This window comes from Styela clava, chromosome 1, assembly GCF_964204865.1.
Source record: "Styela clava chromosome 1, kaStyClav1.hap1.2, whole genome shotgun sequence".
In the NCBI taxonomy this organism is placed as follows: domain Eukaryota; kingdom Metazoa; phylum Chordata; class Ascidiacea; order Stolidobranchia; family Styelidae; genus Styela; species Styela clava.
Window position 1 is genome coordinate 31,731,156 of NC_135250.1, and position 18,361 is coordinate 31,749,516.

An 18,361-nucleotide genomic window follows, 5' to 3' on the forward strand; every position below is an offset into this window, starting at 1 on the left:
CCTAAAAGAGATTGGGGTGCCAAATTGAAACTCATTGATGATTTCCCACTTTTACATTGGTAAATGAAAGCCTTGTACAATTTAAGTACAGTTTTTTGTTTCTGATGAATAATATTGTTCATTAGAATATGCGAGGTTTGGTCTCTGGTCAACAAATTTTTATTTATAAAAGTCAGAACTAATTGTACTTGTGTTTATCCTGGACAATTTAGATAAGTTAAAGCCTCACCATCAAACTTATGTGCTTATCCTGGGCAAGTTAGACACCGGAACGTAGTATGTGTACCAGGTTACGGTTAGGCCATAATTTTATTCCGAATTTGCTTATTTCAGTTCTATTACGAGTTAGGGTACTTAAAACTTATATTAATCTTCCTTAAGATTAAAAGTGGGGCAATATCTAGACAGTTCCAAGAGTAATGTTAAGAGATTGTTTTCTTTACACACTTTGCTAAAATCAAGTGTAGGTTCATAGTCAATATTCATATTATTTCAATTTTGTAAATTCTGATAAATCCAACCTACCATCAATGTTCGTAACATTCTGCACGACCTTCTCAGCGTGAACTTCATGAATCTGCTCAGCTCGAACTTCTTGAATATGGGAGTCAGTTATGCTTGTCTCTGTGCGAAAGAAATATTTTTTTTATGAAAATGAGTTTTCAAATTGGGCAGAGGAGCGTAAAAAAATTGTGCTATTTTCACATTGCACATTTCGTTAAATATTAAAATGAGATACATTATATTTTTTAGTTGAAAAATTAAAGTGAAGTGATAAAAATAGATAAATCTTCCATTTCATAATAGCATATTAGTGACAGAAGCAAATACATGTTGGAAGCGAAATAAATTTAATTCAAGTTCTAAATTAAGTTTGCTGATAAGCAACTAGCTAGAAACAAGTTTTGGTTTAGAGGTAATGTTTAGATTTATAACTCTATTAAACTTCTTGAGTCTGAGAGTCAGTTATGTTCGTCTCTGTAGAAGAATATAGTTTGTATGCAATCAATCAGATTTTTATAAAGTAGAAAATTGTGTCATTGACACATCCCCGTTGTTATCTAAATATCAAAGTACTGTAAAGTAATCCTCCATTACCCATCCCCCATACCTGTTCCATTAATTTAATTTAAATGAGGAAATACCTGTCTGGAAACCTAGTTTTTTTAACACTCAAAAATATACAGCAGGGCTTTATCAATAAGAAAACATGCATGAAACATGAGATACAATTAAAGAAAAAGGCTTGTGTTACAGACTGGAGGGTAAGAAATGACAGAGCGGTGAGCAATGCTCTGCAAATACTGGTATGAAAGAGCTTCTGTTTTTAATTAAAGAACCAAAATCTTTGTAACTTGACCGATTTTTAGATGGGGTGCTAAATTGAAACTCATTGAAGATTTCTCACTCTTAGATTGGTGAATGAAAACCTTGTACAATTTAAGTACAGTTTTTTGTTTATGATGAATAATTTTGTTCATTAGGATATGCGAGGTTTGGTCTCTGGTCAACATTTGATACAATTAACACTCTGGAAACATTTGATACAATTAAAGAAAATGGTTAGTGTCACAGACTGGAGGGTAAGAAAATAACTCAGCGGTAGGAAGGCCCTGTGTAAATACTGGTATGAAAAGAGCTTCCGTTTTAATTAAGGAACCAAAATCTTTGTAACTTGGCAGATTTTTATACCCTAAAGGAGATTGGGGTGCCAAATTGAAACTCATTGAAGATTTCCCACTTTTACATTGGTAAATGAAAACCTTGTACAATTTAAGTACAGTTTTTTGTTTCTGATGAATAATATTGTTCATTAGAATATGCGAGGTTTGGTCTCTGGTCAACAAATTTTTATTCATAAAAGTCAGAACTAATTGTACTTGTGCTTATCCTGGACAATTTAGATAAGTTAAAGCCTCACCATCAAACTTATGTGCTTATCCTGGGCAAGTTAGACACCGGAACGTAGTATGTGTACCAGGTTACGGTTAGGCCATAATTTTATTCCGAATTTGCTTATTTCAGTTCTATTACGAGTTAGGGTACTTAAAACTTATGTTAATCTTCCTTAAGATTAAAAGTGGGGCAATATCAAGACAGTTTCAAGAGTAATCTTAAGAGATTGCTTTCTTTACACACTTTGCTAAAATCAAGTGTAGGTTCATAGTCAATATTCATATTATTTCAACTCTGAAAATTCTGATAAATCCGACCTACCATCAATGTTCGTAACATTCTGCACAACCTCCTCAGCGTGAACTTCATGAATCTGCTCAGCTCGAACTTCTTGAATATGGGAGTCAGTTATGCTTGTTTCTGTACGGAAAGAATATTTTCTTTATAAAAATGAGTTTTTAAATTGGGCATAGGAGCGTAAATAAATTGTGCCATTTTCACATTGCACATTTGGTTAAATATTAAAATGAGATACATTATATTTTTTAGTTGAAAAACTAAAGTGAAGTGATAAAAATAGATAATTCTTTCAATTTCACAATACCATATTAGTGACAGAAGCAAATACATGTTAGAAGCGAAATAAATTTAATTCAAGTTCTAGATTAAGTTTGCTGATAAGCAACTAGCTAGAAACAAGTTTTGGTTTAGAGGTAATGTTTAGATTTATAACTCTGTTAAACTTCTTGAATCTGAGAGTCAGTTATGTTCGTGTCTGTAGAAGAATATAGTTTGTATACAATCAATCAGATTTTTATAAAGTAGAAAATTGTGTCATTGACACATCCCCGTTGTTATCTAAATATCGAAGTACTGTAAAGTAATCCTCCATTACCCATCCCCCATACCTGTTCCATTAATTTAATTTAGATGAGGAAATAACTGTCTGGAAACCTAGGTTTTTTTAACACTCAGAAATATACAGCAGGGCTTTATCAATAAGAAAACATGCGTGAAACATTAGATACAATTAAAGAAAAAGGCTTGTGTTACAGACTGGAGGGTAAGAAATACCTGAGCGGTGAGGCAGGCCCTGTGCGAATACTGGTATGAAAAGAGCTTCCGCTATTAATTAAGGAACCAAAATCTTTGTAACTTGACAGATTTTTAGAAGGGGTGCCAAATTGAAACTCATTGAAGATTTCCCACTCTTAGATTGGTAAATGAAAACCTTGTACAATTTAAATACAGTTTTTTGTTCCTGATGAATAATTTTGTTCATTAGGATATGCGTGGTTTGGTCTCTGGTCAACAATTTTTTTATTTTTTTTTTTATAAGACATAACTAATTGTACTTGTGCTTATCCTGGGCAATGTAGATAAGTTGAAGCCTCACCATCAAACTCATGTGTTTATCCTGGGCAATTTAGATAAGTTAAAGCCTCACCATCAAACTTATGTGCTTATCCTGAGCAAGTTAGATAAGTTGAAGCCTCACAATCAAACTTATGCGCTTATCCTGGGCAAGTTAGATAAGGTAAAGCTTAGGCAATATCAAGACAGTTTCAAGAGTAATGTTAAGAGATTGCTTTCTTCAAACACTTTGCTAAAATCAAGTGTAGGTTCATAGTCAATATTCATATTATTTCAACTCTGAAAATCCTGATAAATCAAACGTACCATCAATGTTCGTTATATTCTGCACGACATTCTCAGCGTGAACTTCATGAATCTGCTCAGCTCGAACTTCTTGAATATGGGAGTCAGTTATGTTTGTCTCTGTACGAAAGAAATATTCTATTTATAAAAATGAGTTTTCAGATTAGGCATTGTAGCGTTAAAAAAATTGTGCTATTTTCACATTGCACATTTCGTTAAATATTAAAATGAGATACATTATAATCTTTAGTTGAAAAACTAAATCGAAGTGAAAAAAATAGATAATTTTCCCATCTTACATTACCATATTAGTGACAAAAGCAAATACATGTTGGAAGCGAAATAATTTTAATTTAAGTTCTAGATGGAGTTTTCTGATAAGCAACTAGCTAGAAACAAGTTTTGGTTTATATGTAATGTTTGGATTTATTAAACTTTAATAAACTTCTTGAATCTGAGAGTCAGTTATGTTCGTCTCTGTAAAAGAATATAGTTAGTATACGATCAATCAGATTTTTATAAAGTAGAAAATTGTGTCATTGACACATCCCCGTTGTTATCTAAATATCGAAGTACTGTAAAGTAATCCTCCATTACCCAACCCCCATACCTGTCCCATTAATTTAATCTAGATGAGGAAATAGCTGTCTGGAAACCTAGCTTTTCTTAATACCAAGAAATGTACAGCAGGGGTTCATCAATGAGAAAACATGCACGAAACATTTGATACAATTAAAGAAAAAGGTTAGTGTCACAGACTGGAGGGTATGAAAATGACTGAGTGGTGAGGAAGGCCCTGTGTAAATACTGGTATGAAAAGAGCTTCGGTTTTAATTAAGGAACCAAAATCTGTGTAACTTGGCAGATTTTTATACCCTAAAGGAGATTGGGGTGCCAAATTGAAACTCATTGAAGATTTCCCACTTTTACATTGGTAAATGAAAACCTTGTACAATTTAAGTACAGTTTTTTGTTTCTGATGAATAATATTGTTCATTAGGATATGCGAGGTTTGGTCTCTGGTCAACAAATTTTTATTTATAAAAGTCAGAACTAATTGTACTTGTGCTTATCCTGGGCAATTTAGATAAGTTAAAGCCTCACCATCAAACTTATGTGCTTATCCTGGGCAAGTTAGACACCGGAACGTAGTATGTGTACCAGGTTACGGTTAGGCCATAATTTTATTCCGAATTTGCTTATTTCAGTTCTATTACGAGTTAGGGTACTTAAAACTTATATTAATCTTCCTTAAGATTAAAAGTGGGGCAATATCAAGACAGTTTCAAGAGTAATCTTAAGAGATTGCTTTCTTTACACACTTTGCTAAAATCAAGTGTAGGTTCATAGTCAATATTCATATTATTTCAACTCTGGAAATTCTGATAAATCAGACCTACCATCAATGTTCGTAACATTCTGCACGACCTTCTCAGCATGAACTTCATGAATCTGCTCAGCTCGAACTTCTTGAATATGGGAGTCAGTTATGCTTGTTTCTGTACGGAAAGAATATTTTCTTTATAAAAATGAGTTTTCAAATTGGGCGTAGGAGCGTAAATAAATTGTGCCATTTTCACATTGCACATTTGGTTAAATATTAAAATGAGATACATTATATTTTTTAGTAGAAAAACTAAAGCGAAGTGATAAAAATAGATAATTCTTTCAATTTCACAATACCATATTAGTGACAGAAGAAAATACATGTTAGAAGCGAAATAAATTTAATTCAAGTTCTAGATTAAGTTTGCTGATAAGCAACTAGCGAGAAACAAGTTTTGGTTTAGAGGTAATGTTTAGATTTATAACTCTGTTAAACTTCTTGAATCTGAGAGTCAGTTATGTTCGTCTCTGTAGAAGAATATAGTTTGTATGCAATCAATCAGATTTTTATAAAGTAGAAAATTGTGTCATTGACACATCCCCGTTGTTATCTAAATATCAAAGTACTGTAAAGTAATCCTCCATTACCCATCCCCCATACCTGTTCCATTAATTTAATTTAAATGAGGAAATACCTGTCTGGAAACCTAGTTTTTTTAACACTCAAAAATATACAGCAGGGCTTTATCAATAAGAAAACATGCATGAAACATTAGATACAATTAAAGAAAAAGGCTTGTGTTACAGACTGGAGGGTAAGAAATGACAGAGCGGTGAGCAATGCTCTGCAAATACTGGTATGAAAGAGCTTCCGTTTTTAATTAAAGAACCAAAATCTTTGTAACTTGACCGATTTTTAGATGGGGTGCTAAATTGAAACTCATTGAAGATTTCTCACTCTTAGATTGGTGAATGAAAACCTTGTACAATTTAAGTACAGTTTTTTGTTTCTGATTAATAATTTTGTTCATTAGGATATGCGGGGTTTGGTCTCTGGTCAACAAAGTTTTATTTATATAAGTCACAACTAATTGTACTTGTCCCTATCCTGGGCAAGTTAGATAAGTTAAAGCCTCACCATCAAACTAATGTGCGTATCCTGGACAAGTTAGCCACCGGAATGTAGTATGTGTACCAGGTTAGAGTTGGGCCATAATTTTATTCCGATTTTGCTTATTTCAGTTCTATTACGAGTTAGGGTACTTAAAACTTATACTAATCTTCCTTAAGATAAAAAGTGGGGCAATATCAAGACAGTTTCAAGAGTAATCTTAAGAGATTGCTTTCTTTACACACTTTGCTAAAATCAAGTGTAGGTTCATAGTCAATATTCATATCATTTCAACTCTGGAAATTCTGATAAATTCGACCTACCATCAATGTTCGTAACATTCTGCACGACCTTCTCAGCATGAACTTCATGAATCTGCTCAGCTCGAACTTCATGAATATGGGAGTCAGTTATGCTTGTCTCTGTACGGAAAGAATATTTTCTTTATAAAAATGAGTTTTCAAATTGGGCATAGGAGCGTAAATAAATTGTGCCATTTTCACATTGCACATTTGGTTAAATATTAAAATGAGATACATTATATTTTTTAGTTGAAAAACTAAAGTGAAGTGATAAAAATAGATTATTCTTTCAATTTCACAATACCATATTAGTGACAGAAGCAAGTACATGTTAGAAGCGAAATAAATTTAATTCAAGTTCTAGATTAAGTTTGCTGATAAGCAACTAGCTAGAAACAAGTTTTGGTTTAGAGGTAATGTTTAGATTTATAACTCTGTTAAACTTCTTGAATCTGAGAGTCAGTTATGTTCGTCTCTGTAGAAGAATATAGTTTGTATAAAATCAATCAGATTTTTATAAAGTAGAAAATTGTGTCATTGACACATCCCCGTTGTTATCTAAATATCAAAGTACTGTAAAGTAATCCTCCATTACCCATCCCCCATACCTGTTCCATTAATTTAATTTAAATGAGGAAATACCTGTCTGGAAACCTATTTTTTTTAACACTCAAAAATATACAGCAGGGCTTTATCAATAAGAAAACATGCATGAAACATTAGATACACTTAAAGAAAAAGGCTTGTGTTACAGACTGATGGGTAAGAAATGACAGAGCGGTGAGCAATGCTCTGCAAATACTGGTATGAAAGAGCTTCCCTTTTTAATTAAAGAACCAAAATCTTTGTAACTTGACCGATTTTTAGATGGGGTGCTAAATTGAAACTCATTGAAGATTTCCCACTCTTAGATTGGTAAATGAAAACCTTGTACAATTTAAGTACAGTTTTTTGTTTCTGATTAATAATTTTGTTCATTAGGATATGCGAGGTTTGGTCTCTGGTCAACAAAGTTTTGTTTATATAAGTCACAACTAATTGTACTTGTCCTTATCCTGGGCAAGTTAGATAAGTTAAAGCCTCACCATCAAACTAATGTGCGTATCCTGGACAAGTTAGCCATCGGAATGTAGTATATGTACCAGGTTAGAGTTGGGCCATAATTTTATTCCGATTTTGCTTATTTCAGTTCTATTACGAGTTAGGGTACTTAAAACTTATACTAATCTTCCTTAAGATAAAAAGTGGGGCAATATCAAGAAGGTTTCAAGAGTAATGTTAAGAGTTTGCTTTCTTTACACACTTTGCTAAAATCAAGTGTAGGTTCATAGTCAATATTCATATTATTTCAACTCTGAATATCCTGATAAATCAAACGTACCATCAATGTTCGTTATATTCTGCACGACATTCTCAGCGTGAACTTCATAAATCTGCTCAGCTCGAACTTCTTGAATATGGGTGTCAGTTATGTTCGTCTCTGTAAAAGAATATAGTTAGTATACGATCAATCAGATTTTAATAAAGTAGAAAATTGTGTCATTGACACATCCCCGTTGTTATCTAAATATCGAAGTACTGTAAAGTAATCCTCCATTACCCAACCCCCATACCTGTTCCATTAATTTAATCTAGATGAGGAAATAGCTGTCTGGAAACCTTGCTTTTCCTAATACCAAGAAATGTACAGCAGGGGTTTATCAATGAGAAAACATGCACGAAACATTTGATACAATTAAAGAAAAAGGTTAGTGTCACAGACTGGAGGGTAAGAAAATGACTGAGCGGTGAGGAAGGCCCTGTGTTAATACTGGTATTAAAAGAGCTTCCGTTTTAATTAAGGAACCAAAATCTTTGTAACTTGGCAGATTTTTATACCTTAAAGGAGATTGGGGTGCCAAATTGAAACTCATTGGAGATTTCCCACTTTTACATTGGTAAATGAAAACCTTGTACAATTTAAGTACAGTTTTTTGTTTCTGATGAATAATATTGTTCATTAGAATATGCGAGGTTTGGTCTCTGGTCAACAAATTTTTATTTATAAAAGTCTGAACTAATTGTACTTGTGCTTATCCTGGGCAATTTAGATAAGTTAAAGCCTCACCATCAAACTTATGTGCTTATCCTGGGCAAGTTAGACACCGGAACGTAGTATGTGTACCAGGTTACGGTTAGGCCATAATTTTATTCCGAATTTGCTTACTTTTGTTCTATTACGAGTTAGGGTACTCAAAACTTATCTTAATCTTCCTTAAGATTAAAAGTGGGGCAATATCAAGACAGTTTCAAGAGTAATCTTAAGAGATTGCTTTCTTTAAACACTTTGCTAAAATCAAGTGTAGGGTCATAGTCAATATTTATATTATTTTAATTCTGGAAATTTTGATAAATCTAACCTACCATCAATGTTCGTAACATTCTGCACGACCTTCTCAGCGTGAAGTTCATGAATCTGCTCAGCTCGAACTTCTTGAATATGGGAGTCAGTTATGCTTGTCTCTGTACGAAAGAAATATTTTCTTTATAAAAATGAGTTTTCAAATTGAGCATAGGAGCGATAAAAAATTGTGCTATTTTCACATTGCACATTTCGTTAAATATTAAAATGAGATGCATTATATTTTTTAGTTGAAAAACTAAAGTGAAGTGATGAAAATAGATAATTCTTCCATTTCACAATACCATATTAGTGACAGAAGCAAATACATGTTGGAAGCGAAATAAATTTAATTCAAGTTCTAGATTAGGTTTGCTGATAAGCAACTAGCTAGAAACAAGTTTTGGTTTATATTTAATGTTTAGATTTATAACTCTATTAAACTTCTTGAATCTGAGAGTCAGTTATGTTCGTCTCTGTAGAAGAATATAGTTTGTATATAACCAATCAGATTTTTATAAAGTAGAAAATTGTGTCATTGACACATCCCCGTTGTTATCTAAATATCGAAGTACTGTAAAGTAATCCTCCATTACCCAAACCCCATACCTGTTCCATTAATTTAATTTAGATGAGGAAATAACTGTCTGGAAACCTAGGTTTTTTTAACACTCAGAAATATACAGCAGGGCTTTATCAATAAGAAAACATGCGTGAAACATTAGATACATTTAAAGAAAAAGGCTTGTGTTACAGACTGGAGGGTAAGAAATAACTGAGCGGTGAGGCAGGCCCTGTGCAAATACTGGTATGAAAAGAGCTTCCGCTATTAATTAAAGAACCAAAATCTTTGTAACTTGACAGATTTTTAGATGGGGTGTCAAATTGAAACTCATTGAAGATTTCCCACTCTTAGATTGGTAAATGAAAACCTTGTACAATTTAAGTACAGTTTTTTGTCCCTGATGAATAATTTTGTTCATTAGGATATGCGAGGTTTGGTCTCTGGTCAACAAGTTTTTTTTATAAGACATAACTAATTGTACTTGTGCTTATCCTGGGCAATGTAGATAAGTTGAAGCCTCACCATTAAACTCATGTGTTTATCCTGGGCAATTTAGATAAGTTAAAGCCTCACCATCAAACTTATGTGCTTATCCTGAGCAAGTTAGATAAGTTGAAGCCTCACCATCAAACTTATGTGCTTATCCTGAGCAAGTTAGATAAGTTGAAGCCTCACAATCAAACTTATGCGCTTATCCTGGGCAAGTTAGATAAGGTAAAGCCTAGGCAATATCAAGACAGTTTCAAGAGTAATGTTAAGAGATTGCTTTCTTCAAACACTTTACTAAAATAAAGTGTAGGTTCATAGTCAATATTCATATTATTTCAACTATGAAAATCCTGATAAATCAAACGTACCATCAATGTTTGTTATATTCTGCACGACATTCTCAGCGTGAACTTCATGAATCTGCTCAGCTCGAACTTCTTGAATATGGGAGTCAGTTATGTTTGTCTCTGTACGAAAGAAATATTCTATTTATAAAAATGAGTTTTCAGATTAGGCATTGTAGCGTTAAAAAAATTGTGCTATTTTCACATTGCACATTTCGTTAAATATTAAAATGAGATACATTATAATCTTTAGTTGAAAAACTAAATCGAAGTGACAAAAATAGATAATTTTCCCATCTTACATTACCATATTAGTGACAAAAGCAAATACATGTTGGAAGCGGAATAATTTTAATTTATGTTCTAGATTGAGTTCTCTGATAAGCAACTAGCTAGAAACAAGTTTTGGTTTATATGTAATGTTTGGATTTATTAAACTTTAATAAACTTCTTGAATCTGAGAGTCAGTTATGTTCGTCTCTGTAAAAGAATATAGTTAGTATACGATCAATCAGATTTTTATAAAGTAGAAAATTGTGTCATTGACACATCCCCGTTGTTATCTAAATATCGAAGTATTGTAAAGTAATCCTCCATTACCCAACCCCCATACCTGCCCCATTAATTTAATCTAGATGAGGAAATAGCTGTCTGGAAACCTTGCTTTTCCTAATACCAAGAAATGTACAGCAGGGGTTTATCAATGGGAAAACATGCACGAAACATTATATACAATTAAAGAAAAAGGTTAGTGTCAAAGACCGGAGGGTAGGAAATGACTGAGCGGTGAGGCAGGCCCTGTGCAAATACTGGTATGAAAAGAGCTTCCGTTTTTAATTAGGGAACCAAAATCTTTGTAACTTGACAGATTTTTAGATGGGGTGCCAAATTGAAACTCATTGAAGATTTTCCACTCTTAGATTGGTAAATGAAAACCTTGTACAATTTAAGTACAGTTTTTTGTTCCTGATGAATAATTTTGTTCATTAGGATATGCGAGGTTTGGTCTCTGGTCAACAAATTTTTATTTATAAAAGTCAGAACTAATTGTACTTGTGCTTATCCTGGGCAATGTAGATAAGTTAAAGCCTCACCATCGAACTCATGTGTTTATCCTGGGCAATTTAGATAAATTAAAGCCTCACCATCAATCTTATGTGCTTATCCTGAGCAAGTTAGATAAGTTAAAGCCTCACCATCAAACTTATGTTCTTATCCTTGGCAAGTTAGATAACTCACTATCAAACTTATGCGCATATCCTGGGCAAGTTAGATAAGGTGGTAAAGCCTAGGCAATATCAAGACAGTTTCAAGAGTAATGTTAAGAGATTGCTTTCTTCAAACACTTTGCTAAAATCAAGTGTAGGTTCATAGTCAATATTCATATTATTTCAACTCTGAAAATCCTAATAAATCAAACGTACCATCAATGTTCGTTATATTCTGCATGACATTCTCAGCGTGAACTTCATGAATTTGCTCAGCTCGAACTTCTTGAATATGGGAGTCAGTTATGGTTGTCTCTGTACGAAAGAAATATTTTCTTTATAAAAATGAGTTTTCAAATTGAGCATAGGAGCGTTAAAAAATTGTGCTATTTTCACATTGCACATTTCGTTAAATATTAAAATGAGATACATTATATTTTTTAGTTGAAAAACTAAAGTGAAGTGATAAAAATAGATAATTCTTCCATTTCACAATACCATATTAGTGACAGAAGCAAATACATGTTGGAAGCGAAATAAATTTAATTCAAGTTCTAGATTAGGTTTGCTGATAAGCAACTAGCTAGAAACAAGTTTTGGTTTATATTTAATGTTTAGATTTATAACTCTATTAAACTTCTTTAATCTGAGAGTCAGTTATGTTCGTCTCTGTAGAAGAATATAGTTTGTATATAATCAATCAGATTTTTATAAAGTAGAAAATTGTGTCATTGACACATCCCCGTTGTTATCTAAATATCGAAGTACTGTAAAGTAATCCTCCATTACCCATCCCCCATACCTGTTCCATTAATTTAATTTAGATGAGGAAATAACTGTCTGAAAACCTAGGTTTTTTTAACACTCAGAAATATACAGCAGGGCTTTATCAATAAGAAAACATGCGTGAAACATTAGATACAATTAAAGAAAAAGGCTTGTGTTACAGACTGGAGGGTAAGAAATGACTGAGCGGTGAGGCAGGCCCTGTGCAAATACTGGTATGAAAAGAGCTTCCATTTTTAATTAGGGAACCAAAATCTCTGTAACTTGACAGATTTTTAGATGGGGTGCCAAATTGAAACTAATTGAAGATTGCTCACTCTTAGATTGGTAAATGAAAACCTTGTACAATTTAAATACAGTTTTTTGTTTCTGATGAATAATTTTGTTCATTAGAATATGCGTGGTTTGGTCTCTGGTCAACAAGTTTTTTTTTTATAAGACATAACTAATTGTACTTGTGCTTATCCTGGACAAGTTAGATAAGTTAAAGCCTCACCATCAAACTAATTTGCGTATTCTGGACAAGTTAGACACCGGAATGTAGTATGTGTACCAGGTTAGGGTTGGGCCATAATTTTATTCCGATTTTGCTTATTTCAGTTCTATTACGAGTTAGGGTACTTAAAACTTATACTAATCTTCCTTAAGATTAAAAGTGGGGCAATATCAAGACAGTGTCAAGAGTAATGTTAAGAGATTGTTTTCTTTACACACTTTGCTAAAATCAAGTGTAGGTTCATGGTCAATATTCAGATTATTTCAACTCTGAATATCCTGATAAATCAAACGTACCATCAATGTTCGTTATATTCTGCACGACATTCTCAGCGTGAACTTCATTAATCTGCTCAGCTCGAACTTCTTGAATATGGGAGTCAGTTATGTTCGTCTCTGTAAAAAAATATAGTTAGTATACGATCAATCAGATTTAAATAAAGTAGAAAATTGTGTCATTGACACATCCCCGTTGTAATCTAAATATCGAAGTACTGTAAAGTAATCCTCCATTACCCATCCCCCATACCTGTTCAATTAATTTAATTTAGATGAGGAAATACCTGTCTGGAAACCTAGTTTTTTTAACACTCAAAAATATACAGCAGGGCTTTATCAATAAGAAAACATGCATGAAACATTAGATACAATTAAAGAAAAAGGCTTGTGTTTCAGACTGGAGGGTAAGAAATGACAGAGCGGTGAGCAATGCTCTGCAAATACTGGTATGAAAAGAGCTTCCGTTTTTAATTAAAGAACCAAAATCTTTGTAACTTGACCGATTTTTAGATGGGGTGCTAAATTGAAACTCATTGAAGATTTCTCACTCTTAGATTGGTAAATGAAAACCTTGTACAATTTAAGTAAAGTTTTTTGTTTCTGATTAATAATTTTGTTCATTAGGATATGCGAGGTTTGGTCTCTGGTCAACAAAGTTTTATTTATATAAGTCACAACTAATTGTACTTGTGCTTATCCTGGGCAAGTTAGATAAGTTAAAGCCTCACCATCAAACTAATGTGCGTATCCTGGACAAGTTAGCCACCGGAATGTAGTATGTGTACCAGGTTAGGGTTGGGCCATAATTTTATTCCGATTTTGCTTATTTCAGTTCTATTACGAGCTAGGGTACTTAAAACTTATGTTAATCTTCCTTAAGATTAAAAGTGGGGCAATATCAAGACAGTTTCAAGAGTAATGTTAAGAGATTGCTTTCTTTACACACTTTGCTAAAATCAAGTGAAGGTTCATAGTCAATATTCATATTATTTCAACTCTGAATATCCTGATAAATCAAACGTACCATCAATGTTCGTTATATTCTGCACGACATTCTCAGCGTGAACTTCATGAATCTGCTCAGCCTGAACTTCTTGAATATGGGAGTCAGTTATGTTCGTCTCTGTAAAAGAATATAGTTAGTATACGATCAATTAGATTTTAATAAAGTAGAAAATTGTGTCATAGACACATCCCCGTTGTTATCTAAATATCGAAGTACTGTAAAGTAATCCTCCATTACCCATCCCCCATACCTGTCCCATTAATTTAATCTAGATGAGGAAATAGCTGTCTGGAAACCTAGCTTTTCCTAATACCCAGAAATGTACAGCAGGGGTTTATCAATGAGAAAACATGCACGAAACATTTGATACAATTAAAGAAAAAGGTTAGTGTCACAGACTGGAGGGTAAGAAAATAACTGAGCGGTGAGGAAGGCCCTGTGTAAATACTGGTATGAAAAGAGCTTCCGTTTTAATTAAGGAACCAAAATCATTGTAACTTGGCAGATTTTTATACCCTAAAGGAGATTGGGGTGCCAAATTGAAACTCATTGAAGATTTCCCACTTTTACATTGGTAAATGAAAACCTTGTACAATTTAAGTACAGTTTTTTGTTTTTGATGAATAATATTGTTCATTAGAATATCCGAGGTTTGGTCTCTGGTCAACAAATTTTTATTTATAAAAGTCAGAACTAATTGTACTTGTGCTTATCCTGGGCAATTTAGATAAGTTAAAGCCTCACCATCAAACTTATGTGCTTATCCTGGGCAAGTTAGACACCGGAACGTAGTATGTGTACCAGGTTACGGTTAGGCCATAATTTTATTCCGAATTTGCTTACTTTTGTTCTATTACGAGTTAGGGTACTCAAAACTTATCTTAATCTTCCTTAAGATTAAAAGTGGGGCAATATCAAGACGGTTTCAAGAGTAATCTTAAGAGATTGCTTTCTTTAAACACTTTGCTAAAATCAAGTGTAGGGTCATAGTCAATATTTATATTATTTTAATTCTGGAAATTTTGATAAATCTAACCTACCATCAATGTTCGTAACATTCTGCATGACCTTCTCAGCGTGAAGTTCATGAATCTGCTCAGCTCGAACTTCTTGAATATGGGAGTCAGTTATGCTTGTCTCTGTACGAAAGAAACATTTTCTTTATAAAAATGAGTTTTCAAATTGAGCATAGGAGCGATAAAAAATTGTGCTATTTTCACATTGCACATTTCGTTAAATATTAAAATGAGATGCATTATATTTTTTAGTTGAAAAACTAAAGTGAAGTGATAAAAATAGATAATTCTTCCATTTCACAATACCATATTAGTGACAGAAGCAAATACATGTTGGAAGCGAAATAAATTTAATTCAAGTTCTAGATTAGGTTTGCTGATAAGCAACTAGCTAGAAACAAGTTTTGGTTTATATTTAATGTTTAGATTTATAACTCTATTAAACTTCTTGAATCTGAGAGTCAGTTATGTTCGTCTCTGTAGAAGAATATAGTTTGTATATAACCAATCAGATTTTTATAAAGTAGAAAATTGTGTCATTGACACATCCCCGTTGTTATCTAAATATCGAAGTACTGTAAAGTAATCCTCCATTACCCAAACCCCATACCTGTTCCATTAATTTAATTTAGATGAGGAAATAACTGTCTGGAAACCTAGGTTTTTTTAACACTCAGAAATATACAGCAGGGCTTTATCAATAAGAAAACATGCGTGAAACATTAGATACAATTAAAGAAAAAGGCTTGTGTTACAGACTGGAGGGTAAGAAATAACTGAGCGGTGAGGCAGGCCCTGTGCAAATACTGGTATGAAAAGAGCTTCCGCTATTAATTGAGGAACCAAAATCTTTGTAACTTGACAGATTTTTAGATGGGGTGTCAAATTGAAACTCATTGAAGATTTCCCACTCTTAGATTGGTAAATGAAAACCTTGTACAATTTAAATACAGTTTTTTGTCCCTGATGAATAATTTTGTTCATTAGGATATGCGAGGTTTGGTCTCTGGTCAACAAGTTTTTTTTATAAGACATAACTAATTGTACTTGTGCTTATCCTGGGCAATGTAGATAAGTTGAAGCCTCACCATTAAACTCATGTGTTTATCCTGGGCAATTTAGATAAGTTAAAGCCTCACCATCAAACTTATGTGCTTATCCTGAGCAAGTTAGATAAGTTGAAGCCTCACCATCAAACTTATGTGCTTATCCTGAGCAAGTTAGATAAGTTGAAGCCTCACAATCAAACTTATGCGCTTATCCTGGGCAAGTTAGATAAGGTAAAGCCTAGGCAATATCAAGACAGTTTCAAGAGTAATGTTAAGAGATTGCTTTCTTCAAACACTTTGCTAAAATAAAGTGTAGGTTCATAGTCAATATTCATATTATTTCAACTATGAAAATCCTGATAAATCAAACGTACCATCAATGTTTGTTATATTCTGCACGACATTCTCAGCGTGAACTTCATGAATCTGCTCAGCTCGAACTTCTTGAATATGGGAGTCAGTTATGTTTGTCTCTGTACGAAAGAAATATTCTATTTATAAAAATGAGTTTTCAGATTAGGCATTGTAGCGTTAAAAAAATTGTGCTATTTTCACATTGCACATTTCGTTAAATATTAAAATGAGATACATTATAATCTTTAGTTGAAAAACTAAATCGAAGTGACAAAAATAGATAATTTTCCCATCTTACATTACCATATTAGTGACAAAAGCAAATACATGTTGGAAGCGGAATAATTTTAATTTATGTTCTAGATTGAGTTCTCTGATAAGCAACTAGCTAGAAACAAGTTTTGGTTTATATGTAATGTTTGGATTTATTAAACTTTAATAAACTTCTTGAATCTGAGAGTCAGTTATGTTCGTCTCTGTAAAAGAATATAGTTAGTATACGATCAATCAGATTTTTATAAAGTAGAAAATTGTGTCATTGACACATCCCCGTTGTTATCTAAATATCGAAGTATTGTAAAGTAATCCTCCATTACCCAACCCCCATACCTGTTCCATTAATTTAATCTAGATGAGGAAATAGCTGTCTGGAAACCTAGCTTTTCCTAATACCAAGAAATGTACAGCAGGGGTTTATCAATGAGAAAACATGCACGAAACATTTGATACAATTAAAGAAAAAGGTTAGTGTCACAGACTGGAGGGTAGGAAATGACTGAGCGGTGAGGCAGGCCCTGTGCAAATACTGGTATGAAAAGAGCTTCCGTTTTTAATTAGGGAACCAAAATCTTTGTAACTTGACAGATTTTTAGATGGGGTGCCAAATTGAAACTCATTGAAGATTTTCCACTCTTAGATTGGTAAATGAAAACCTTGTACAATTTAAATACAGTTTTTTGTTCCTGATGAATAATTTTGTTCATTAGGATATGCGAGGTTTGGTCTCTGGTCAACAAATTTTATTTATATAAGTCACAACTAATTGTACTTGTGCTTATCCTGGGCAAGTTAGCCACCGGAATGTAGTATGTGTACCAGGTTAGGGTTGGGCCATAATTTTATTCCGATTTAGCTTATTTCAGTTCTATTACGAGTTAGGGTACTTAAAACTTATACTAATCTTCCTTAAGATTAAAAGTGGGGCAATATCAAGACAGTTTCAAGAGTAATGTTAAGTCATTGCTTTCTTTACACACTTTGCTAAAATCAAGTGTAGGGTCATAGTCAATATTTATATTATTTCAATTCGGGAAATTCTTATAAATCCAACCTACCATCAATGTTCGTAACATTCTGCACGACCTTCTCAGCGTGAACTTCATGAATCTGCTCAGCTCGAACTTCTTGAATCTGAGAGTCAGTTATGTTCGTCTCTGTAGAAAAATATAGTTTGTATACAAACAATTAGATTTTTATAAAGTAGAAAATTGTGTCATTGACACATCCCCGTTGTTATCTAAATATCGAAGTACTGTAAAGTAATCCTCCATTACCCAACCCTCATATCTGTTCCATTAATTTAATTTAGACGAGGAAATAACTGTCTGGAAACCTAGGTTTTTTTAACACTCAGAAATATACAGCAGGGCATTATCAATAAGAAAACATGCACAAAACATTAGAGAATTATTAAGCATTAAAGAAAAAGTTTTGTGTCAAAGACTGGAGGGTAAGATATGACAGAGCGGTGAGCAAGGCCCTGTGCAAATACTGGTATGAAAAGAGCTTCCGTTTTTATTTAAGAAACCAAAATCGTTGTAACTTGACAGATTTTTAGCTGGGGTGCCAAATTGAAACTCATTGAAGATTTCCCACTCTTAGATTGGTAGATGAAAACCTTGTACAATTTAAGTACAGTTTTTTGTTTGTGATGAATAATATTGTTCATTAGAATATGCGAGGTTTGGTCTCTGGTCAACAAAGTTTTATTTATAAAAGTCAGAACTAATTGAACTTGTGCTTATTCTGGGCAATATAGATAAAGTAAAGCCTCACCATCACACTTATGTGCTTATCCTGGGCAAGTTAGACACCGG